General features: G+C 36.8%; 17 non-coding genes across 17 annotated transcripts; all 17 read left to right on the top strand.

Moving 5' to 3' along the window:
* The first annotated feature begins 1,002 nt into the window (after positions 1-1,002).
* Positions 1,003-1,121, top strand: LOC136181783 (5S ribosomal RNA). Its single transcript, XR_010668130.1, has one exon. It is a non-coding gene; the product is annotated as a 5S ribosomal RNA (ribosomal RNA).
* Positions 1,122-2,544: 1,423 nt separating this feature from the next.
* LOC136182032 (5S ribosomal RNA) lies at positions 2,545-2,663 on the top strand. Its single transcript, XR_010668350.1, has one exon. It is a non-coding gene; the product is annotated as a 5S ribosomal RNA (ribosomal RNA).
* A 1,423-nt stretch (positions 2,664-4,086) lies between these two features.
* LOC136182033 (5S ribosomal RNA) lies at positions 4,087-4,205 on the top strand. The gene has a single exon (XR_010668351.1). It is a non-coding gene; the product is annotated as a 5S ribosomal RNA (ribosomal RNA).
* Positions 4,206-5,628: 1,423 nt separating this feature from the next.
* Positions 5,629-5,747, top strand: LOC136182034 (5S ribosomal RNA). Its single transcript, XR_010668352.1, has one exon. It is a non-coding gene; the product is annotated as a 5S ribosomal RNA (ribosomal RNA).
* Positions 5,748-7,170: 1,423 nt separating this feature from the next.
* LOC136181813 (5S ribosomal RNA) lies at positions 7,171-7,289 on the top strand. The gene has a single exon (XR_010668160.1). It is a non-coding gene; the product is annotated as a 5S ribosomal RNA (ribosomal RNA).
* Positions 7,290-8,712: 1,423 nt separating this feature from the next.
* Positions 8,713-8,831, top strand: LOC136182035 (5S ribosomal RNA). Its single transcript, XR_010668353.1, has one exon. It is a non-coding gene; the product is annotated as a 5S ribosomal RNA (ribosomal RNA).
* Positions 8,832-10,254: 1,423 nt separating this feature from the next.
* On the top strand, positions 10,255-10,373 carry LOC136182037 (5S ribosomal RNA). The gene has a single exon (XR_010668355.1). It is a non-coding gene; the product is annotated as a 5S ribosomal RNA (ribosomal RNA).
* A 1,423-nt stretch (positions 10,374-11,796) lies between these two features.
* On the top strand, positions 11,797-11,915 carry LOC136182059 (5S ribosomal RNA). Its single transcript, XR_010668377.1, has one exon. It is a non-coding gene; the product is annotated as a 5S ribosomal RNA (ribosomal RNA).
* A 1,406-nt stretch (positions 11,916-13,321) lies between these two features.
* On the top strand, positions 13,322-13,440 carry LOC136182038 (5S ribosomal RNA). Its single transcript, XR_010668356.1, has one exon. It is a non-coding gene; the product is annotated as a 5S ribosomal RNA (ribosomal RNA).
* Positions 13,441-14,857: 1,417 nt separating this feature from the next.
* On the top strand, positions 14,858-14,976 carry LOC136182039 (5S ribosomal RNA). Its single transcript, XR_010668357.1, has one exon. It is a non-coding gene; the product is annotated as a 5S ribosomal RNA (ribosomal RNA).
* A 1,417-nt stretch (positions 14,977-16,393) lies between these two features.
* Positions 16,394-16,512, top strand: LOC136182040 (5S ribosomal RNA). The gene has a single exon (XR_010668358.1). It is a non-coding gene; the product is annotated as a 5S ribosomal RNA (ribosomal RNA).
* Positions 16,513-17,929: 1,417 nt separating this feature from the next.
* On the top strand, positions 17,930-18,048 carry LOC136181382 (5S ribosomal RNA). Its single transcript, XR_010667731.1, has one exon. It is a non-coding gene; the product is annotated as a 5S ribosomal RNA (ribosomal RNA).
* Positions 18,049-19,465: 1,417 nt separating this feature from the next.
* On the top strand, positions 19,466-19,584 carry LOC136182041 (5S ribosomal RNA). The gene has a single exon (XR_010668359.1). It is a non-coding gene; the product is annotated as a 5S ribosomal RNA (ribosomal RNA).
* A 1,417-nt stretch (positions 19,585-21,001) lies between these two features.
* LOC136182043 (5S ribosomal RNA) lies at positions 21,002-21,120 on the top strand. The gene has a single exon (XR_010668361.1). It is a non-coding gene; the product is annotated as a 5S ribosomal RNA (ribosomal RNA).
* A 1,417-nt stretch (positions 21,121-22,537) lies between these two features.
* LOC136181383 (5S ribosomal RNA) lies at positions 22,538-22,656 on the top strand. The gene has a single exon (XR_010667732.1). It is a non-coding gene; the product is annotated as a 5S ribosomal RNA (ribosomal RNA).
* Positions 22,657-24,073: 1,417 nt separating this feature from the next.
* On the top strand, positions 24,074-24,192 carry LOC136182044 (5S ribosomal RNA). Its single transcript, XR_010668362.1, has one exon. It is a non-coding gene; the product is annotated as a 5S ribosomal RNA (ribosomal RNA).
* Positions 24,193-25,609: 1,417 nt separating this feature from the next.
* LOC136181718 (5S ribosomal RNA) lies at positions 25,610-25,728 on the top strand. Its single transcript, XR_010668065.1, has one exon. It is a non-coding gene; the product is annotated as a 5S ribosomal RNA (ribosomal RNA).
* The last annotated feature ends 57 nt before the right edge of the window (positions 25,729-25,785 follow it).

The raw sequence follows: 25,785 nt of genomic DNA on the forward strand, positions 1-25,785 counted from the left end.
TTAAGATTGAATTTAAAAAAAACCTGCAAACAAGTGATGCTTACTTATCAATCAATATTTTTTCAGAATCAATTGACGATTTTTCAGAAGTTGACCATTTTGCATCGTCACTTTTACTGTGGATTTATTAAGGTTTTCAATACTGCAAACTTGTGAACAGTGAACAGCAGAAATAAGTTTAAATGTTGCATTAAGGCACACAAGATTTAGGATTATTATAGTAGCCTAAGCAGTGATTGATTAAGATATAAGGGACAACTCGAAATTATGTTTTTATCACCACTTACTTGTTTTGAGGTAATCTTGAATGACAAATGAATAAATCAGCCATTGCAATGTTTCATGTAGAAATCATAACCCTGTGGGGCATACATATTTGATCCCCTCACATTCTCCATTGTAACTAATCATTAAAAAAAACAATCCTCCATTAGGAATCACAAAGGAACACTTACTAATTATATGAAAATTCATAATTATTACAATCAGTCCCTATATATGCTATAGATGATCCCCAATCAAAATTCAGTGTAAGCTACTTTGTAGGAAAGTAGAAGCAATGATAGACAAATAAAAAAAGAACTGCAGTGCATAGCAGGAGGTTACAGCGCCCCCTGCTGGCTGAAGCAGGTATTAAAAGCTTACAGCACCTGGGATTCCCAGGCGGTCTCCCATCCAAGTACTAACCAGGCCAGTTTTGAAAGAGGGAAGTTAATCTTCACGGAATCGGTTTGTTCAATGTGTTTATCAGACGTTTGAACGTTCAGTTTGCCCGCAAGTCGTGAAACAAGTCTTAAAAACAAGCTGCAAGTCTTTAGTTAACTCCCAGCGTCAAAGTATTGCTGAATCTAGTAAGATTAAGTGTAAGTCTATCCATAGGCCCACACGTTTGAGTAGAAAAGTAATAAAATCAACTAGGTCATAGTCACTTGCTCTAATTTTGGCGAGGTGTTACTTTAAACCTAAGTATGTATAAATAACCCTTTAACAACCTGTTTATTCGCTTACGGCCATACCACCCTGAACACGCCCGATGTCGTCCGATCTCGGAAGCTAAGCAGGGTCGGGCCTGGTTAGTACTTGGATGGGAGACCGCCTGGGAATACCAGGTGCTGTAAGCTTTTAATACCTCCTTTAGCCAGAAGAGGGCGCTGTTGCCTCACTAGTGGAGAAAGGACTGAGAGAAACAGGCCAGTGGAAAATGAAACATGATTTTATTTGGCAGTCTGTCCTCTCTTTTTTTGTTGTTGTTGCAATTTTCATCAATGTTTTCAGTGAGTATTAATACATATTACGCTCTCTGGAGGCTGTTTTCAAAGTTCAGTTTTACATTCAAAAAGTACATGTAGCCTACTTACGTAAGGACTACTGCATTAACATATTTTAATTACTTGTACTTAGGTTACTCTTTACTTCCCCACAACACTCTGGTAGCCATATTATACATTTGATTCAACTGGAAATATTCACCATCATTATAAATGTTTTCACATCAATAATAAACATTTACACCAAATCAGGAATTATTATAAATGATTACTATTAAGATTGAATTTAAAAAAAACCTGCAAACAAGTGATGCTTACTTATCAATCAATATTTTTTCAGAATCAATTGACGATTTTTCAGAAGTTGACCATTTTGCATCGTCACTTTTACTGTGGATTTATTAAGGTTTTCAATACTGCAAACTTGTGAACAGTGAACAGCAGAAATAAGTTTAAATGTTGCATTAAGGCACACAAGATTTAGGATTATTATAGTAGCCTAAGCAGTGATTGATTAAGATATAAGGGACAACTCGAAATTATGTTTTTATCACCACTTACTTGTTTTGAGGTAATCTTGAATGACAAATGAATAAATCAGCCATTGCAATGTTTCATGTAGAAATCATAACCCTGTGGGGCATACATATTTGATCCCCTCACATTCTCCATTGTAACTAATCATTAAAAAAAACAATCCTCCATTAGGAATCACAAAGGAACACTTACTAATTATATGAAAATTCATAATTATTACAATCAGTCCCTATATATGCTATAGATGATCCCCAATCAAAATTCAGTGTAAGCTACTTTGTAGGAAAGTAGAAGCAATGATAGACAAATAAAAAAAGAACTGCAGTGCATAGCAGGAGGTTACAGCGCCCCCTGCTGGCTGAAGCAGGTATTAAAAGCTTACAGCACCTGGGATTCCCAGGCGGTCTCCCATCCAAGTACTAACCAGGCCAGTTTTGAAAGAGGGAAGTTAATCTTCACGGAATCGGTTTGTTCAATGTGTTTATCAGACGTTTGAACGTTCAGTTTGCCCGCAAGTCGTGAAACAAGTCTTAAAAACAAGCTGCAAGTCTTTAGTTAACTCCCAGCGTCAAAGTATTGCTGAATCTAGTAAGATTAAGTGTAAGTCTATCCATAGGCCCACACGTTTGAGTAGAAAAGTAATAAAATCAACTAGGTCATAGTCACTTGCTCTAATTTTGGCGAGGTGTTACTTTAAACCTAAGTATGTATAAATAACCCTTTAACAACCTGTTCATTCGCTTACGGCCATACCACCCTGAACACGCCCGATCTCGTCCGATCTCGGAAGCTAAGCAGGGTCGGGCCTGGTTAGTACTTGGATGGGAGACCGCCTGGGAATACCAGGTGCTGTAAGCTTTTAATACCTCCTTTAGCCAGAAGAGGGCGCTGTTGCCTCACTAGTGGAGAAAGGACTGAGAGAAACAGGCCAGTGGAAAATGAAACATGATTTTATTTGGCAGTCTGTCCTCTCTTTTTTTTTTGTTGTTGCAATTTTCATCAATGTTTTCAGTGAGTATTAATACATATTACGCTCTCTGGAGGCTGTTTTCAAAGTTCAGTTTTACATTCAAAAAGTACATGTAGCCTACTTAAGTAAGGACTACTGCATTAACATATTTTAATTACTTGTACTTAGGTTACTCTTTACTTCCCCACAACACTCTGGTAGCCATATTATACATTTGATTCAACTGGAAATATTCACCATCATTATAAATGTTTTCACATCAATAATAAACATTTACACCAAATCAGGAATTATTATAAATGATTACTATTAAGATTGAATTTAAAAAAAACCTGCAAACAAGTGATGCTTACTTATCAATCAATATTTTTTCAGAATCAATTGACGATTTTTCAGAAGTTGACCATTTTGCATCGTCACTTTTACTGTGGATTTATTAAGGTTTTCAATACTGCAAACTTGTGAACAGTGAACAGCAGAAATAAGTTTAAATGTTGCATTAAGGCACACAAGATTTAGGATTATTATAGTAGCCTAAGCAGTGATTGATTAAGATATAAGGGACAACTCGAAATTATGTTTTTATCACCACTTACTTGTTTTGAGGTAATCTTGAATGACAAATGAATAAATCAGCCATTGCAATGTTTCATGTAGAAATCATAACCCTGTGGGGCATACATATTTGATCCCCTCACATTCTCCATTGTAACTAATCATTAAAAAAAACAATCCTCCATTAGGAATCACAAAGGAACACTTACTAATTATATGAAAATTCATAATTATTACAATCAGTCCCTATATATGCTATAGATGATCCCCAATCAAAATTCAGTGTAAGCTACTTTGTAGGAAAGTAGAAGCAATGATAGACAAATAAAAAAAGAACTGCAGTGCATAGCAGGAGGTTACAGCGCCCCCTGCTGGCTGAAGCAGGTATTAAAAGCTTACAGCACCTGGGATTCCCAGGCGGTCTCCCATCCAAGTACTAACCAGGCCAGTTTTGAAAGAGGGAAGTTAATCTTCACGGAATCGGTTTGTTCAATGTGTTTATCAGACGTTTGAACGTTCAGTTTGCCCGCAAGTCGTGAAACAAGTCTTAAAAACAAGCTGCAAGTCTTTAGTTAACTCCCAGCGTCAAAGTATTGCTGAATCTAGTAAGATTAAGTGTAAGTCTATCCATAGGCCCACACGTTTGAGTAGAAAAGTAATAAAATCAACTAGGTCATAGTCACTTGCTCTAATTTTGGCGAGGTGTTACTTTAAACCTAAGTATGTATAAATAACCCTTTAACAACCTGTTCATTCGCTTACGGCCATACCACCCTGAACACGCCCGATCTCGTCCGATCTCGGAAGCTAAGCAGGGTCGGGCCTGGTTAGTACTTGGATGGGAGACCGCCTGGGAATACCAGGTGCTGTAAGCTTTTAATACCTCCTTTAGCCAGAAGAGGGCGCTGTTGCCTCACTAGTGGAGAAAGGACTGAGAGAAACAGGCCAGTGGAAAATGAAACATGATTTTATTTGGCAGTCTGTCCTCTCTTTTTTTTTTGTTGTTGCAATTTTCATCAATGTTTTCAGTGAGTATTAATACATATTACGCTCTCTGGAGGCTGTTTTCAAAGTTCAGTTTTACATTCAAAAAGTACATGTAGCCTACTTAAGTAAGGACTACTGCATTAACATATTTTAATTACTTGTACTTAGGTTACTCTTTACTTCCCCACAACACTCTGGTAGCCATATTATACATTTGATTCAACTGGAAATATTCACCATCATTATAAATGTTTTCACATCAATAATAAACATTTACACCAAATCAGGAATTATTATAAATGATTACTATTAAGATTGAATTTAAAAAAAACCTGCAAACAAGTGATGCTTACTTATCAATCAATATTTTTTCAGAATCAATTGACGATTTTTCAGAAGTTGACCATTTTGCATCGTCACTTTTACTGTGGATTTATTAAGGTTTTCAATACTGCAAACTTGTGAACAGTGAACAGCAGAAATAAGTTTAAATGTTGCATTAAGGCACACAAGATTTAGGATTATTATAGTAGCCTAAGCAGTGATTGATTAAGATATAAGGGACAACTCGAAATTATGTTTTTATCACCACTTACTTGTTTTGAGGTAATCTTGAATGACAAATGAATAAATCAGCCATTGCAATGTTTCATGTAGAAATCATAACCCTGTGGGGCATACATATTTGATCCCCTCACATTCTCCATTGTAACTAATCATTAAAAAAAACAATCCTCCATTAGGAATCACAAAGGAACACTTACTAATTATATGAAAATTCATAATTATTACAATCAGTCCCTATATATGCTATAGATGATCCCCAATCAAAATTCAGTGTAAGCTACTTTGTAGGAAAGTAGAAGCAATGATAGACAAATAAAAAAAGAACTGCAGTGCATAGCAGGAGGTTACAGCGCCCCCTGCTGGCTGAAGCAGGTATTAAAAGCTTACAGCACCTGGGATTCCCAGGCGGTCTCCCATCCAAGTACTAACCAGGCCAGTTTTGAAAGAGGGAAGTTAATCTTCACGGAATCGGTTTGTTCAATGTGTTTATCAGACGTTTGAACGTTCAGTTTGCCCGCAAGTCGTGAAACAAGTCTTAAAAACAAGCTGCAAGTCTTTAGTTAACTCCCAGCGTCAAAGTATTGCTGAATCTAGTAAGATTAAGTGTAAGTCTATCCATAGGCCCACACGTTTGAGTAGAAAAGTAATAAAATCAACTAGGTCATAGTCACTTGCTCTAATTTTGGCGAGGTGTTACTTTAAACCTAAGTATGTATAAATAACCCTTTAACAACCTGTTCATTCGCTTACGGCCATACCACCCTGAACACGCCCGATCTCGTCCGATCTCGGAAGCTAAGCAGGGTCGGGCCTGGTTAGTACTTGGATGGGAGACCGCCTGGGAATACCAGGTGCTGTAAGCTTTTAATACCTCCTTTAGCCAGAAGAGGGCGCTGTTGCCTCACTAGTGGAGAAAGGACTGAGAGAAACAGGCCAGTGGAAAATGAAACATGATTTTATTTGGCAGTCTGTCCTCTCTTTTTTTTTTGTTGTTGCAATTTTCATCAATGTTTTCAGTGAGTATTAATACATATTACGCTCTCTGGAGGCTGTTTTCAAAGTTCAGTTTTACATTCAAAAAGTACATGTAGCCTACTTACGTAAGGACTACTGCATTAACATATTTTAATTACTTGTACTTAGGTTACTCTTTACTTCCCCACAACACTCTGGTAGCCATATTATACATTTGATTCAACTGGAAATATTCACCATCATTATAAATGTTTTCACATCAATAATAAACATTTACACCAAATCAGGAATTATTATAAATGATTACTATTAAGATTGAATTTAAAAAAAACCTGCAAACAAGTGATGCTTACTTATCAATCAATATTTTTTCAGAATCAATTGACGATTTTTCAGAAGTTGACCATTTTGCATCGTCACTTTTACTGTGGATTTATTAAGGTTTTCAATACTGCAAACTTGTGAACAGTGAACAGCAGAAATAAGTTTAAATGTTGCATTAAGGCACACAAGATTTAGGATTATTATAGTAGCCTAAGCAGTGATTGATTAAGATATAAGGGACAACTCGAAATTATGTTTTTATCACCACTTACTTGTTTTGAGGTAATCTTGAATGACAAATGAATAAATCAGCCATTGCAATGTTTCATGTAGAAATCATAACCCTGTGGGGCATACATATTTGATCCCCTCACATTCTCCATTGTAACTAATCATTAAAAAAAACAATCCTCCATTAGGAATCACAAAGGAACACTTACTAATTATATGAAAATTCATAATTATTACAATCAGTCCCTATATATGCTATAGATGATCCCCAATCAAAATTCAGTGTAAGCTACTTTGTAGGAAAGTAGAAGCAATGATAGACAAATAAAAAAAGAACTGCAGTGCATAGCAGGAGGTTACAGCGCCCCCTGCTGGCTGAAGCAGGTATTAAAAGCTTACAGCACCTGGGATTCCCAGGCGGTCTCCCATCCAAGTACTAACCAGGCCAGTTTTGAAAGAGGGAAGTTAATCTTCACGGAATCGGTTTGTTCAATGTGTTTATCAGACGTTTGAAAGTTCAGTTTGCCCGCAAGTCGTGAAACAAGTCTTAAAAACAAGCTGCAAGTCTTTAGTTAACTCCCAGCGTCAAAGTATTGCTGAATCTAGTAAGATTAAGTGTAAGTCTATCCATAGGCCCACACGTTTGAGTAGAAAAGTAATAAAATCAACTAGGTCATAGTCACTTGCTCTAATTTTGGCGAGGTGTTACTTTAAACCTAAGTATGTATAAATAACCCTTTAACAACCTGTTCATTCACTTACGGCCATACCACCCTGAACACGCCCGATCTCGTCCGATCTCGGAAGCTAAGCAGGGTCGGGCCTGGTTAGTACTTGGATGGGAGACAGCCTGGGAATACCAGGTGCTGTAAGCTTTTAATACCTCCTTTAGCCAGAAGAGGGCGCTGTTGCCTCACTAGTGGAGAAAGGACTGAGAGAAACAGGCCAGTGGAAAATGAAACATGATTTTATTTGGCAGTCTGTCCTCTCTTTTTTTGTTGTTGTTGCAATTTTCATCAATGTTTTCAGTGAGTATTAATACATATTACGCTCTCTGGAGGCTGTTTTCAAAGTTCAGTTTTACATTCAAAAAGTACATGTAGCCTACTTACGTAAGGACTACTGCATTAACATATTTTAATTACTTGTACTTAGGTTACTCTTTACTTCCCCACAACACTCTGGTAGCCATATTATACATTTGATTCAACTGGAAATATTCACCATCATTATAAATGTTTTCACATCAATAATAAACATTTACACCAAATCAGGAATTATTATAAATGATTACTATTAAGATTGAATTTAAAAAAAACCTGCAAACAAGTGATGCTTACTTATCAATCAATATTTTTTCAGAATCAATTGACGATTTTTCAGAAGTTGACCATTTTGCATCGTCACTTTTACTGTGGATTTATTAAGGTTTTCAATACTGCAAACTTGTGAACAGTGAACAGCAGAAATAAGTTTAAATGTTGCATTAAGGCACACAAGATTTAGGATTATTATAGTAGCCTAAGCAGTGATTGATTAAGATATAAGGGACAACTCGAAATTATGTTTTTATCACCACTTACTTGTTTTGAGGTAATCTTGAATGACAAATGAATAAATCAGCCATTGCAATGTTTCATGTAGAAATCATAACCCTGTGGGGCATACATATTTGATCCCCTCACATTCTCCATTGTAACTAATCATTAAAAAAAACAATCCTCCATTAGGAATCACAAAGGAACACTTACTAATTATATGAAAATTCATAATTATTACAATCAGTCCCTATATATGCTATAGATGATCCCCAATCAAAATTCAGTGTAAGCTACTTTGTAGGAAAGTAGAAGCAATGATAGACAAATAAAAAAAGAACTGCAGTGCATAGCAGGAGGTTACAGCGCCCCCTGCTGGCTGAAGCAGGTATTAAAAGCTTACAGCACCTGGGATTCCCAGGCGGTCTCCCATCCAAGTACTAACCAGGCCAGTTTTGAAAGAGGGAAGTTAATCTTCACGGAATCGGTTTGTTCAATGTGTTTATCAGACGTTTGAACGTTCAGTTTGCCCGCAAGTCGTGAAACAAGTCTTAAAAACAAGCTGCAAGTCTTTAGTTAACTCCCAGCGTCAAAGTATTGCTGAATCTAGTAAGATTAAGTGTAAGTCTATCCATAGGCCCACACGTTTGAGTAGAAAAGTAATAAAATCAACTAGGTCATAGTCACTTGCTCTAATTTTGGCGAGGTGTTACTTTAAACCTAAGTATGTATAAATAACCCTTTAACAACCTGTTCATTCGCTTACGGCCATACCACCCTGAACACGCCCGATCTCGTCCGATCTCGGAAGCTAAGCAGGGTCGGGCCTGGTTAGTACTTGGATGGGAGACCGCCTGGGAATACCAGGTGCTGTAAGCTTTTAATACCTCCTTTAGCCAGAAGAGGGCGCTGTTGCCTCACTAGTGGAGAAAGGACTGAGAGAAACAGGCCAGTGGAAAATGAAACATGATTTTATTTGGCAGTCTGTCCTCTCTTTTTTTTTTGTTGTTGCAATTTTCATCAATGTTTTCAGTGAGTATTAATACATATTACGCTCTCTGGAGGCTGTTTTCAAAGTTCAGTTTTACATTCAAAAAGTACATGTAGCCTACTTAAGTAAGGACTACTGCATTAACATATTTTAATTACTTGTACTTAGGTTACTCTTTACTTCCCCACAACACTCTGGTAGCCATATTATACATTTGATTCAACTGGAAATATTCACCATCATTATAAATGTTTTCACATCAATAATAAACATTTACACCAAATCAGGAATTATTATAAATGATTACTATTAAGATTGAATTTAAAAAAAACCTGCAAACAAGTGATGCTTACTTATCAATCAATATTTTTTCAGAATCAATTGACGATTTTTCAGAAGTTGACCATTTTGCATCGTCACTTTTACTGTGGATTTATTAAGGTTTTCAATACTGCAAACTTGTGAACAGTGAACAGCAGAAATAAGTTTAAATGTTGCATTAAGGCACACAAGATTTAGGATTATTATAGTAGCCTAAGCAGTGATTGATTAAGATATAAGGGACAACTCGAAATTATGTTTTTATCACCACTTACTTGTTTTGAGGTAATCTTGAATGACAAATGAATAAATCAGCCATTGCAATGTTTCATGTAGAAATCATAACCCTGTGGGGCATACATATTTGATCCCCTCACATTCTCCATTGTAACTAATCATTAAAAAAAACAATCCTCCATTAGGAATCACAAAGGAACACTTACTAATTATATGAAAATTCATAATTATTACAATCAGTCCCTATATATGCTATAGATGATCCCCAATCAAAATTCAGTGTAAGCTACTTTGTAGGAAAGTAGAAGCAATGATAGACAAATAAAAAAAGAACTGCAGTGCATAGCAGGAGGTTACAGCGCCCCCTGCTGGCTGAAGCAGGTATTAAAAGCTTACAGCACCTGGGATTCCCAGGCGGTCTCCCATCCAAGTACTAACCAGGCCAGTTTTGAAAGAGGGAAGTTAATCTTCACGGAATCGGTTTGTTCAATGTGTTTATCAGACGTTTGAACGTTCAGTTTGCCCGCAAGTCGTGAAACAAGTCTTAAAAACAAGCTGCAAGTCTTTAGTTAACTCCCAGCGTCAAAGTATTGCTGAATCTAGTAAGATTAAGTGTAAGTCTATCCATAGGCCCACACGTTTGAGTAGAAAAGTAATAAAATCAACTAGGTCATAGTCACTTGCTCTAATTTTGGCGAGGTGTTACTTTAAACCTAAGTATGTATAAATAACCCTTTAACAACCTGTTCATTCGCTTACGGCCATACCACCCTGAACACGCCCGATCTCGTCCGATCTCGGAAGCTAAGCAGGGTCGGGCCTGGTTAGTACTTGGATGGGAGACCGCCTGGGAATACCAGGTGCTGTAAGCTTTTAATACCTCCTTTAGCCAGAAGAGGGCGCTGTTGCCTCACTAGTGGAGAAAGGACTGAGAGAAACAGGCCAGTGGAAAATGAAACATGATTTTATTTGGCAGTCTGTCCTCTCTTTTTTTTTTGTTGTTGCAATTTTCATCAATGTTTTCAGTGAGTATTAATACATATTACGCTCTCTGGAGGCTGTTTTCAAAGTTCAGTTTTACATTCAAAAAGTACATGTAGCCTACTTAAGTAAGGACTACTGCATTAACATATTTTAATTACTTGTACTTAGGTTACTCTTTACTTCCCCACAACACTCTGGTAGCCATATTATACATTTGATTCAACTGGAAATATTCACCATCATTATAAATGTTTTCACATCAATAATAAACATTTACACCAAATCAGGAATTATTATAAATGATTACTATTAAGATTGAATTTAAAAAAAACCTGCAAACAAGTGATGCTTACTTATCAATCAATATTTTTTCAGAATCAATTGACGATTTTTCAGAAGTTGACCATTTTGCATCGTCACTTTTACTGTGGATTTATTAAGGTTTTCAATACTGCAAACTTGTGAACAGTGAACAGCAGAAATAAGTTTAAATGTTGCATTAAGGCACACAAGATTTAGGATTATTATAGTAGCCTAAGCAGTGATTGATTAAGATATAAGGGACAACTCGAAATTATGTTTTTATCACCACTTACTTGTTTTGAGGTAATCTTGAATGACAAATGAATAAATCAGCCATTGCAATGTTTCATGTAGAAATCATAACCCTGTGGGGCATACATATTTGATCCCCTCACATTCTCCATTGTAACTAATCATTAAAAAAAACAATCCTCCATTAGGAATCACAAAGGAACACTTACTAATTATATGAAAATTCATAATTATTACAATCAGTCCCTATATATGCTATAGATGATCCCCAATCAAAATTCAGTGTAAGCTACTTTGTAGGAAAGTAGAAGCAATGATAGACAAATAAAAAAAGAACTGCAGTGCATAGCAGGAGGTTACAGCGCCCCCTGCTGGCTGAAGCAGGTATTAAAAGCTTACAGCACCTGGGATTCCCAGGCGGTCTCCCATCCAAGTACTAACCAGGCCAGTTTTGAAAGAGGGAAGTTAATCTTCACGGAATCGGTTTGTTCAATGTGTTTATCAGACGTTTGAACGTTCAGTTTGCCCGCAAGTCGTGAAACAAGTCTTAAAAACAAGCTGCAAGTCTTTAGTTAACTCCCAGCGTCAAAGTATTGCTGAATCTAGTAAGATTAAGTGTAAGTCTATCCATAGGCCCACACGTTTGAGTAGAAAAGTAATAAAATCAACTAGGTCATAGTCACTTGCTCTAATTTTGGCGAGGTGTTACTTTAAACCTAAGTATGTATAAATAACCCTTTAACAACCTGTTCATTCGCTTACGGCCATACCACCCTGAACACGCCCGATCTCGTCCGATCTCGGAAGCTAAGCAGGGTTGGGCCTGGTTAGTACTTGGATGGGAGACCGCCTGGGAATACCAGGTGCTGTAAGCTTTTAATACCTCCTTTAGCCAGAAGAGGGCGCTGTTGCCTCACTAGTGGAGAAAGGACTGAGAGAAACAGGCCAGTGGAAAATGAAACATGATTTTATTTGGCAGTCTGTCCTCTCTTTTTTTTTTTTTGTTGCAATTTTCATCAATGTTTTCAGTGAGTATTAATACATATTACGCTCTCTGGAGGCTGTTTTCAAAGTTCAGTTTTACATTCAAAAAGTACATGTAGCCTACTTAAGTAAGGACTACTGCATTAACATATTTTAATTACTTGTACTTAGGTTACTCTTTACTTCCCCACAACACTCTGGTAGCCATATTATACATTTGATTCAACTGGAAATATTCACCATCATTATAAATGTTTTCACATCAATAATAAACATTTACACCAAATCAGGAATTATTATAAATGATTACTATTAAGATTGAATTTAAAAAAAACCTGCAAACAAGTGATGCTTACTTATCAATCAATTGACGATTTTTCAGAAGTTGACCATTTTGCATCGTCACTTTTACTGTGGATTTATTAAGGTTTTCAATACTGCAAACTTGTGAACAGTGAACAGCAGAAATAAGTTTAAATGTTGCATTAAGGCACACAAGATTTAGGATTATTATAGTAGCCTAAGCAGTGATTGATTAAGATATAAGGGACAACTCGAAATTATGTTTTTATCACCACTTACTTGTTTTGAGGTAATCTTGAATGACAAATGAATAAATCAGCCATTGCAATGTTTCATGTAGAAATCATAACCCTGTGGGGCATACATATTTGATCCCCTCACATTCTCCATTGTAACTAATCATTAAAAAAAACAATCCTCCATTAGGAATCACAAAGGAACACTTACTAATTATATGAAAATTCATAATTATTACAATCAGTCCCTATATATGCTATAGATGATCCCCAATCAAAATTCAGTGTAAGCTACTTTGTAGGAAAGTAGAAGCAATGATAGACAAATAAAAAAAGAACTGCAGTGCATAGCAGGAGGTTACAGCGCCCCCTGCTGGCTGAAGCAGGTATTAAAAGCTTACAGCACCTGGGATTCCCAGGCGGTCTCCCATCCAAGTACTAACCAGGCCAGTTTTGAAAGAGGGAAGTTAATCTTCACGGAATCGGTTTGTTCAATGTGTTTATCAGACGTTTGAACGTTCAGTTTGCCCGCAAGTCGTGAAACAAGTCTTAAAAACAAGCTGCAAGTCTTTAGTTAACTCCCAGCATCAAAGTATTGCTGAATCTAGTAAGATTAAGTGTAAGTCTATCCATAGGCCCACACGTTTGAGTAGAAAAGTAATAAAATCAACTAGGTCATAGTCACTTGCTCTAATTTTGGCGAGGTGTTACTTTAAACCAAAGTATGTATAAATAACCCTTTAACAACCTGTTCATTCGCTTACGGCCATACCACCCTGAACACGCCCGATCTCGTCCGATCTCGGAAGCTAAGCAGGGTCGGGCCTGGTTAGTACTTGGATGGGAGACCGCCTGGGAATACCAGGTGCTGTAAGCTTTTAATACCTCCTTTAGCCAGAAGAGGGCGCTGTTGCCTCACTAGTGGAGAAAGGACTGAGAGAAACAGGCCAGTGGAAAATGAAACATGATTTTATTTGGCAGTCTGTCCTCTTTTTTTTTGTTGCAATTTTCATCAATGTTTTCAGTGAGTATTAATACATATTACGCTCTCTGGAGGCTGTTTTCAAAGTTCAGTTTTACATTCAAAAAGTACATGTAGCCTACTTACGTAAGGACTACTGCATTAACATATTTTAATTACTTGTACTTAGGTTACTCTTTACTTCCCCACAACACTCTGGTAGCCATATTATACATTTGATTCAACTGGAAATATTCACCATCATTATAAATGTTTTCACATCAATAATAAACATTTACACCAAATCAGGAATTATTATAAATGATTACTATTAAGATTGAATTTAAAAAAAACCTGCAAACAAGTGATGCTTACTTATCAATCAATATTTTTTCAGAATCAATTGACGATTTTTCAGAAGTTGACCATTTTGCATCGTCACTTTTACTGTGGATTTATTAAGGTTTTCAATACTGCAAACTTGTGAACAGTGAACAGCAGAAATAAGTTTAAATGTTGCATTAAGGCACACAAGATTTAGGATTATTATAGTAGCCTAAGCAGTGATTGATTAAGATATAAGGGACAACTCGAAATTATGTTTTTATCACCACTTACTTGTTTTGAGGTAATCTTGAATGACAAATGAATAAATCAGCCATTGCAATGTTTCATGTAGAAATCATAACCCTGTGGGGCATACATATTTGATCCCCTCACATTCTCCATTGTAACTAATCATTAAAAAAAACAATCCTCCATTAGGAATCACAAAGGAACACTTACTAATTATATGAAAATTCATAATTATTACAATCAGTCCCTATATATGCTATAGATGATCCCCAATCAAAATTCAGTGTAAGCTACTTTGTAGGAAAGTAGAAGCAATGATAGACAAATAAAAAAAGAACTGCAGTGCATAGCAGGAGGTTACAGCGCCCCCTGCTGGCTGAAGCAGGTATTAAAAGCTTACAGCACCTGGGATTCCCAGGCGGTCTCCCATCCAAGTACTAACCAGGCCAGTTTTGAAAGAGGGAAGTTAATCTTCACGGAATCGGTTTGTTCAATGTGTTTATCAGACGTTTGAACGTTCAGTTTGCCCGCAAGTCGTGAAACAAGTCTTAAAAACAAGCTGCAAGTCTTTAGTTAACTCCCAGCGTCAAAGTATTGCTGAATCTAGTAAGATTAAGTGTAAGTCTATCCATAGGCCCACACGTTTGAGTAGAAAAGTAATAAAATCAACTAGGTCATAGTCACTTGCTCTAATTTTGGCGAGGTGTTACTTTAAACCTAAGTATGTATAAATAACCCTTTAACAACCTGTTCATTCGCTTACGGCCATACCACCCTGAACACGCCCGATCTCGTCCGATCTCGGAAGCTAAGCAGGGTCGGGCCTGGTTAGTACTTGGATGGGAGACCGCCTGGGAATACCAGGTGCTGTAAGCTTTTAATACCTCCTTTAGCCAGAAGAGGGCGCTGTTGCCTCACTAGTGGAGAAAGGACTGAGAGAAACAGGCCAGTGGAAAATGAAACATGATTTTATTTGGCAGTCTGTCCTCTTTTTTTTTGTTGCAATTTTCATCAATGTTTTCAGTGAGTATTAATACATATTACGCTCTCTGGAGGCTGTTTTCAAAGTTCAGTTTTACATTCAAAAAGTACATGTAGCCTACTTACGTAAGGACTACTGCATTAACATATTTTAATTACTTGTACTTAGGTTACTCTTTACTTCCCCACAACACTCTGGTAGCCATATTATACATTTGATTCAACTGGAAATATTCACCATCATTATAAATGTTTTCACATCAATAATAAACATTTACACCAAATCAGGAATTATTATAAATGATTACTATTAAGATTGAATTTAAAAAAAACCTGCAAACAAGTGATGCTTACTTATCAATCAATATTTTTTCAGAATCAATTGACGATTTTTCAGAAGTTGACCATTTTGCATCGTCACTTTTACTGTGGATTTATTAAGGTTTTCAATACTGCAAACTTGTGAACAGTGAACAGCAGAAATAAGTTTAAATGTTGCATTAAGGCACACAAGATTTAGGATTATTATAGTAGCCTAAGCAGTGATTGATTAAGATATAAGGGACAACTCGAAATTATGTTTTTATCACCACTTACTTGTTTTGAGGTAATCTTGAATGACAAATGAATAAATCAGCCATTGCAATGTTTCATGTAGAAATCATAACCCTGTGGGGCATACATATTTGATCCCCTCACATTCTCCATTGTAACTAATCATTAAAAAAAACAATCCTCCATTAGGAATCACAAAGGAACACTTACTAATTATATGAAAATTCATAATTATTACAATCAGTCCCTATATATGCTATAGATGATCCCCAATCAAAATTCAGTGTAAGCTACTTTGTAGGAAAGTAGAAGCAATGATAGACAAATAAAAAAAGAACTGCAGTGCATAGCAGGAGGTTACAGCGCCCCCTGCTGGCTGAAGCAGGTATTAAAAGCTTACAGCACCTGGGATTCCCAGGCGGTCTCCCATCCAAGTACTAACCAGGCCAGTTTTGAAAGAGGGAAGTTAATCTTCACGGAATCGGTTTGTTCAATGTGTTTATCAGACGTTTGAACGTTCAGTTTGCCCGCAAGTCGTGAAACAAGTCTTAAAAACAAGCTGCAAGTCTTTAGTTAACTCCCAGCGTCAAAGTATTGCTGAATCTAGTAAGATTAAGTGTAAGTCTATCCATAGGCCCACACGTTTGAGTAGAAAAGTAATAAAATCAACTAGGTCATAGTCACTTGCTCTAATTTTGGCGAGGTGTTACTTTAAACCTAAGTATGTATAAATAACCCTTTAACAACCTGTTCATTCGCTTACGGCCATACCACCCTGAACACGCCCGATCTCGTCCGATCTCGGAAGCTAAGCAGGGTCGGGCCTGGTTAGTACTTGGATGGGAGACCGCCTGGGAATACCAGGTGCTGTAAGCTTTTAATACCTCCTTTAGCCAGAAGAGGGCGCTGTTGCCTCACTAGTGGAGAAAGGACTGAGAGAAACAGGCCAGTGGAAAATGAAACATGATTTTATTTGGCAGTCTGTCCTCTTTTTTTTTGTTGCAATTTTCATCAATGTTTTCAGTGAGTATTAATACATATTACGCTCTCTGGAGGCTGTTTTCAAAGTTCAGTTTTACATTCAAAAAGTACATGTAGCCTACTTACGTAAGGACTACTGCATTAACATATTTTAATTACTTGTACTTAGGTTACTCTTTACTTCCCCACAACACTCTGGTAGCCATATTATACATTTGATTCAACTGGAAATATTCACCATCATTATAAATGTTTTCACATCAATAATAAACATTTACACCAAATCAGGAATTATTATAAATGATTACTATTAAGATTGAATTTAAAAAAAACCTGCAAACAAGTGATGCTTACTTATCAATCAATATTTTTTCAGAATCAATTGACGATTTTTCAGAAGTTGACCATTTTGCATCGTCACTTTTACTGTGGATTTATTAAGGTTTTCAATACTGCAAACTTGTGAACAGTGAACAGCAGAAATAAGTTTAAATGTTGCATTAAGGCACACAAGATTTAGGATTATTATAGTAGCCTAAGCAGTGATTGATTAAGATATAAGGGACAACTCGAAATTATGTTTTTATCACCACTTACTTGTTTTGAGGTAATCTTGAATGACAAATGAATAAATCAGCCATTGCAATGTTTCATGTAGAAATCATAACCCTGTGGGGCATACATATTTGATCCCCTCACATTCTCCATTGTAACTAATCATTAAAAAAAACAATCCTCCATTAGGAATCACAAAGGAACACTTACTAATTATATGAAAATTCATAATTATTACAATCAGTCCCTATATATGCTATAGATGATCCCCAATCAAAATTCAGTGTAAGCTACTTTGTAGGAAAGTAGAAGCAATGATAGACAAATAAAAAAAGAACTGCAGTGCATAGCAGGAGGTTACAGCGCCCCCTGCTGGCTGAAGCAGGTATTAAAAGCTTACAGCACCTGGGATTCCCAGGCGGTCTCCCATCCAAGTACTAACCAGGCCAGTTTTGAAAGAGGGAAGTTAATCTTCACGGAATCGGTTTGTTCAATGTGTTTATCAGACGTTTGAACGTTCAGTTTGCCCGCAAGTCGTGAAACAAGTCTTAAAAACAAGCTGCAAGTCTTTAGTTAACTCCCAGCGTCAAAGTATTGCTGAATCTAGTAAGATTAAGTGTAAGTCTATCCATAGGCCCACACGTTTGAGTAGAAAAGTAATAAAATCAACTAGGTCATAGTCACTTGCTCTAATTTTGGCGAGGTGTTACTTTAAACCTAAGTATGTATAAATAACCCTTTAACAACCTGTTCATTCGCTTACGGCCATACCACCCTGAACACGCCCGATCTCGTCCGATCTCGGAAGCTAAACAGGGTCGGGCCTGGTTAGTACTTGGATGGGAGACCGCCTGGGAATACCAGGTGCTGTAAGCTTTTAATACCTCCTTTAGCCAGAAGAGGGCGCTGTTGCCTCACTAGTGGAGAAAGGACTGAGAGAAACAGGCCAGTGGAAAATGAAACATGATTTTATTTGGCAGTCTGTCCTCTTTTTTTTTGTTGCAATTTTCATCAATGTTTTCAGTGAGTATTAATACATATTACGCTCTCTGGAGGCTGTTTTCAAAGTTCAGTTTTACATTCAAAAAGTACATGTAGCCTACTTACGTAAGGACTACTGCATTAACATATTTTAATTACTTGTACTTAGGTTACTCTTTACTTCCCCACAACACTCTGGTAGCCATATTATACATTTGATTCAACTGGAAATATTCACCATCATTATAAATGTTTTCACATCAATAATAAACATTTACACCAAATCAGGAATTATTATAAATGATTACTATTAAGATTGAATTTAAAAAAAACCTGCAAACAAGTGATGCTTACTTATCAATCAATATTTTTTCAGAATCAATTGACGATTTTTCAGAAGTTGACCATTTTGCATCGTCACTTTTACTGTGGATTTATTAAGGTTTTCAATACTGCAAACTTGTGAACAGTGAACAGCAGAAATAAGTTTAAATGTTGCATTAAGGCACACAAGATTTAGGATTATTATAGTAGCCTAAGCAGTGATTGATTAAGATATAAGGGACAACTCGAAATTATGTTTTTATCACCACTTACTTGTTTTGAGGTAATCTTGAATGACAAATGAATAAATCAGCCATTGCAATGTTTCATGTAGAAATCATAACCCTGTGGGGCATACATATTTGATCCCCTCACATTCTCCATTGTAACTAATCATTAAAAAAAACAATCCTCCATTAGGAATCACAAAGGAACACTTACTAATTATATGAAAATTCATAATTATTACAATCAGTCCCTATATATGCTATAGATGATCCCCAATCAAAATTCAGTGTAAGCTACTTTGTAGGAAAGTAGAAGCAATGATAGACAAATAAAAAAAGAACTGCAGTGCATAGCAGGAGGTTACAGCGCCCCCTGCTGGCTGAAGCAGGTATTAAAAGCTTACAGCACCTGGGATTCCCAGGCGGTCTCCCATCCAAGTACTAACCAGGCCAGTTTTGAAAGAGGGAAGTTAATCTTCACGGAATCGGTTTGTTCAATGTGTTTATCAGACGTTTGAACGTTCAGTTTGCCCGCAAGTCGTGAAACAAGTCTTAAAAACAAGCTGCAAGTCTTTAGTTAACTCCCAGCGTCAAAGTATTGCTGAATCTAGTAAGATTAAGTGTAAGTCTATCCATAGGCCCACACGTTTGAGTAGAAAAGTAATAAAATCAACTAGGTCATAGTCACTTGCTCTAATTTTGGCGAGGTGTTACTTTAAACCTAAGTATGTATAAATAACCCTTTAACAACCTGTTCATTCGCTTACGGCCATACCACCCTGAACACGCCCGATCTCGTCCGATCTCGGAAGCTAAGCAGGGTCGGGCCTGGTTAGTACTTGGATGGGAGACCGCCTGGGAATACCAGGTGCTGTAAGCTTTTAATACCTCCTTTAGCCAGAAGAGGGCGCTGTTGCCTCACTAGTGGAGAAAGGACTGAGAGAAACAGGCCAGTGGAAAATGAAACATGATTTTATTTGGCAGTCTGTCCTCTTTTTTTTTGTTGCAATTTTCATCAATGTTTTCAGTGAGTATTAATACATATTACGCTCTCTGGAGGCTGTTTTCAAAGTTCAGTTTTACATTCAAAAAGTACATGTAGCCTACTTACGTAAGGACTACTGCATTAACATATTTTAATTACTTGTACTTAGGTTACTCTTTACTTCCCCACAACACTCTGGTAGCCATATTATACATTTGATTCAACTGGAAATATTCACCATCATTATAAATGTTTTCACATCAATAATAAACATTTACACCAAATCAGGAATTATTATAAATGATTACTATTAAGATTGAATTTAAAAAAAACCTGCAAACAAGTGATGCTTACTTATCAATCAATATTTTTTCAGAATCAATTGACGATTTTTCAGAAGTTGACCATTTTGCATCGTCACTTTTACTGTGGATTTATTAAGGTTTTCAATACTGCAAACTTGTGAACAGTGAACAGCAGAAATAAGTTTAAATGTTGCATTAAGGCACACAAGATTTAGGATTATTATAGTAGCCTAAGCAGTGATTGATTAAGATATAAGGGACAACTCGAAATTATGTTTTTATCACCACTTACTTGTTTTGAGGTAATCTTGAATGACAAATGAATAAATCAGCCATTGCAATGTTTCATGTAGAAATCATAACCCTGTGGGGCATACATATTTGATCCCCTCACATTCTCCATTGTAACTAATCATTAAAAAAAACAATCCTCCATTAGGAATCACAAAGGAACACTTACTAATTATATGAAAATTCATAATTATTACAATCAGTCCCTATATATGCTATAGATGATCCCCAATCAAAATTCAGTGTAAGCTACTTTGTAGGAAAGTAGAAGCAATGATAGACAAATAAAAAAAGAACTGCAGTGCATAGCAGGAGGTTACAGCGCCCCCTGCTGGCTGAAGCAGGTATTAAAAGCTTACAGCACCTGGGATTCCCAGGCGGTCTCCCATCCAAGTACTAACCAGGCCAGTTTTGAAAGAGGGAAGTTAATCTTCACGGAATCGGTTTGTTCAATGTGTTTATCAGACGTTTGAACGTTCAGTTTGCCCGCAAGTCGTGAAACAAGTCTTAAAAACAAGCTGCAAGTCTTTAGTTAACTCCCAGCGTCAAAGTATTGCTGAATCTAGTAAGATTAAGTGTAAGTCTATCCATAGGCCCACACGTTTGAGTAGAAAAGTAATAAAATCAACTAGGTCATAGTCACTTGCTCTAATTTTGGCGAGGTGTTACTTTAAACCTAAGTATGTATAAATAACCCTTTAACAACCTGTTCATTCGCTTACGGCCATACCACCCTGAACACGCCCGATCTCGTCCGATCTCGGAAGCTAAGCAGGGTCGGGCCTGGTTAGTACTTGGATGGGAGACCGCCTGGGAATACCAGGTGCTGTAAGCTTTTAATACCTCCTTTAGCCAGAAGAGGGCGCTGTTGCCTCACTAGTGGAGAAAGGACTGAGAGAAACAGGCCAGTGGAAAATGAAACATGATTTTATTTGGCAGTCTGTCCTCTTTTTTTTTGTTGCAATTTTCATCAATGTTTTCAGTGAGTATTAATACATATTACGCTCTCTGGAGGCTGTTTTCAAAGTTCAGTTTTACATTCAAAAAGTACATGTAGCCTACTTACGTAAGGACTACTGCATTAACATATTTTAATTACTTGTACTTAGGTTACTCTTTACTTCCCCACAACACTCTGGTAGCCATATTATACATTTGATTCAACTGGAAATATTCACCATCATTATAAATGTTTTCACATCAATAATAAACATTTACACCAAATCAGGAATTATTATAAATGATTACTATTAAGATTGAATTTAAAAAAAACCTGCAAACAAGTGATGCTTACTTATCAATCAATATTTTTTCAGAATCAATTGACGATTTTTCAGAAGTTGACCATTTTGCATCGTCACTTTTACTGTGGATTTATTAAGGTTTTCAATACTGCAAACTTGTGAACAGTGAACAGCAGAAATAAGTTTAAATGTTGCATTAAGGCACACAAGATTTAGGATTATTATAGTAGCCTAAGCAGTGATTGATTAAGATATAAGGGACAACTCGAAATTATGTTTTTATCACCACTTACTTGTTTTGAGGTAATCTTGAATGACAAATGAATAAATCAGCCATTGCAATGTTTCATGTAGAAATCATAACCCTGTGGGGCATACATATTTGATCCCCTCACATTCTCCATTGTAACTAATCATTAAAAAAAACAATCCTCCATTAGGAATCACAAAGGAACACTTACTAATTATATGAAAATTCATAATTATTACAATCAGTCCCTATATATGCTATAGATGATCCCCAATCAAAATTCAGTGTAAGCTACTTTGTAGGAAAGTAGAAGCAATGATAGACAAATAAAAAAAGAACTGCAGTGCATAGCAGGAGGTTACAGCGCCCCCTGCTGGCTGAAGCAGGTATTAAAAGCTTACAGCACCTGGGATTCCCAGGCGGTCTCCCATCCAAGTACTAACCAGGCCAGTTTTGAAAGAGGGAAGTTAATCTTCACGGAATCGGTTTGTTCAATGTGTTTATCAGACGTTTGAACGTTCAGTTTGCCCGCAAGTCGTGAAACAAGTCTTAAAAACAAGCTGCAAGTCTTTAGTTAACTCCCAGCGTCAAAGTATTGCTGAATCTAGTAAGATTAAGTGTAAGTCTATCCATAGGCCCACACGTTTGAGTAGAAAAGTAATAAAATCAACTAGGTCATAGTCACTTGCTCTAATTTTGGCGAGGTGTTACTTTAAACCTAAGTATGTATAAATAACCCTTTAACAACCTGTTCATTCGCTTACGGCCATACCACCCTGAACACGCCCGATCTCGTCCGATCTCGGAAGCTAAACAGGGTCGGGCCTGGTTAGTACTTGGATGGGAGACCGCCTGGGAATACCAGGTGCTGTAAGCTTTTAATACCTCCTTTAGCCAGAAGAGGGCGCTGTTGCCTCACTAGTGGAGAAAGGACTGAGAGAAACAGGCCAGTGGAAAATGAAACATGATTTTATTTGGCAGTCTGTCCTCTTTTTTTTTGTTGCAATTTTCATCAATGTTTTCAGTGAGTATTAATACATATTACGCTCTCTGGAGGCTGTTTTCAAAGTTCAGTTTTACATTCAAAAAGTACATGTAGCCTACTTACGTAAGGACTACTGCATTAACATATTTTAATTACTTGTACTTAGGTTACTCTTTACTTCCCCACAACACTCTGGTAGCCATATTATACATTTGATTCAACTGGAAATATTCACCATCATTATAAATGTTTTCACATCAATAATAAACATTTACACCAAATCAGGAATTATTATAAATGATTACTATTAAGATTGAATTTAAAAAAAACCTGCAAACAAGTGATGCTTACTTATCAATCAATATTTTTTCAGAATCAATTGACGATTTTTCAGAAGTTGACCATTTTGCATCGTCACTTTTACTGTGGATTTATTAAGGTTTTCAATACTGCAAACTTGTGAACAGTGAACAGCAGAAATAAGTTTAAATGTTGCATTAAGGCACACAAGATTTAGGATTATTATAGTAGCCTAAGCAGTGATTGATTAAGATATAAGGGACAACTCGAAATTATGTTTTTATCACCACTTACTTGTTTTGAGGTAATCTTGAATGACAAATGAATAAATCAGCCATTGCAATGTTTCATGTAGAAATCATAACCCTGTGGGGCATACATATTTGATCCCCTCACATTCTCCATTGTAACTAATCATTAAAAAAAACAATCCTCCATTAGGAATCACAAAGGAACACTTACTAATTATATGAAAATTCATAATTATTACAATCAGTCCCTATATATGCTATAGATGATCCCCAATCAAAATTCAGTGTAAGCTACTTTGTAGGAAAGTAGAAGCAATGATAGACAAATAAAAAAAGAACTGCAGTGCATAGCAGGAGGTTACAGCGCCCCCTGCTGGCTGAAGCAGGTATTAAAAGCTTACAGCACCTGGGATTCCCAGGCGGTCTCCCATCCAAGTACTAACCAGGCCAGTTTTGAAAGAGGGAAGTTAATCTTCACGGAATCGGTTTGTTCAATGTGTTTATCAGACGTTTGAACGTTCAGTTTGCCCGCAAGTCGTGAAACAAGTCTTAAAAACAAGCTGCAAGTCTTTAGTTAACTCCCAGCGTCAAAGTATTGCTGAATCTAGTAAGATTAAGTGTAAGTCTATCCATAGGCCCACACGTTTGAGTAGAAAAGTAATAAAATCAACTAGGTCATAGTCACTTGCTCTAATTTTGGCGAGGTGTTACTTTAAACCTAAGTATGTATAAATAACCCTTTAACAACCTGTTCATTCGCTTACGGCCATACCACCCTGAACACGCCCGATCTCGTCCGATCTCGGAAGCTAAGCAGGGTCGGGCCTGGTTAGTACTTGGATGGGAGACCGCCTGGGAATACCAGGTGCTGTAAGCTTTTAATACCTCCTTTAGCCAGAAGAGGGCGCTGTTGCCTCACTAGTGGAGAAAGGACTGAGAGAAACAGGCCAGTGGAAAATGAAACATGATTTTATTTGGCAGTCTGTCCTCTTTTTTTTTGTTGCAATTTTCATCAATGTTTTCAGTGAGTATTAATACATATTACGCTCTCTGGAGGCTGTTTTCAAAGTTCAGTTTTACATTCAAAAAGTACATGTAGCCTACTTACGTAAGGACTACTGCATTAACATATTTTAATTACTTGTACTTAGGTTACTCTTTACTTCCCCACAACACTCTGGTAGCCATATTATACATTTGATTCAACTGGAAATATTCACCATCATTATAAATGTTTTCACATCAATAATAAACATTTACACCAAATCAGGAATTATTATAAATGATTACTATTAAGATTGAATTTAAAAAAAACCTGCAAACAAGTGATGCTTACTTATCAATCAATATTTTTTCAGAATCAATTGACGATTTTTCAGAAGTTGACCATTTTGCATCGTCACTTTTACTGTGGATTTATTAAGGTTTTCAATACTGCAAACTTGTGAACAGTGAACAGCAGAAATAAGTTTAAATGTTGCATTAAGGCACACAAGATTTAGGATTATTATAGTAGCCTAAGCAGTGATTGATTAAGATATAAGGGACAACTCGAAATTATGTTTTTATCACCACTTACTTGTTTTGAGGTAATCTTGAATGACAAATGAATAAATCAGCCATTGCAATGTTTCATGTAGAAATCATAACCCTGTGGGGCATACATATTTGATCCCCTCACATTCTCCATTGTAACTAATCATTAAAAAAAACAATCCTCCATTAGGAATCACAAAGGAACACTTACTAATTATATGAAAATTCATAATTATTACAATCAGTCCCTATATATGCTATAGATGATCCCCAATCAAAATTCAGTGTAAGCTACTTTGTAGGAAAGTAGAAGCAATGATAGACAAATAAAAAAAGAACTGCAGTGCATAGCAGGAGGTTACAGCGCCCCCTGCTGGCTGAAGCAGGTATTAAAAGCTTACAGCACCTGGGATTCCCAGGCGGTCTCCCATCCAAGTACTAACCAGGCCAGTTTTGAAAGAGGGAAGTTAATCTTCACGGAATCGGTTTGTTCAATGTGTTTATCAGACGTTTGAACGTTCAGTTTGCCCGCAAGTCGTGAAACAAGTCTTAAAAACAAGCTGCAAGTCTTTAGTTAACTCCCAGCGTCAAAGTATTGCTGAATCTAGTAAGATTAAGTGTAAGTCTATCCATAGGCCCACACGTTTGAGTAGAAAAGTAATAAAATCAACTAGGTCATAGTCACTTGCTCTAATTTTGGCGAGGTGTTACTTTAAACCTAAGTATGTATAAATAACCCTTTAACAACCTGTTCATTCGCTTACGGCCATACCACCCTGAACACGCCCGATCTCATCCGATCTCGGAAGCTAAGCAGGGTCGGGCCTGGTTAGTACTTGGATGGGAGACCGCCTGGGAATACCAGGTGCTGTAAGCTTTTAATACCTCCTTTAGCCAGAAGAGGGCGCTGTTGCCTCACTAGTGGAGAAAGGAC

The sequence above is a fragment of the Labrus bergylta genome, chromosome 13, assembly GCF_963930695.1.
Source record: "Labrus bergylta chromosome 13, fLabBer1.1, whole genome shotgun sequence".
NCBI lineage: Eukaryota > Metazoa > Chordata > Actinopteri > Labriformes > Labridae > Labrus > Labrus bergylta.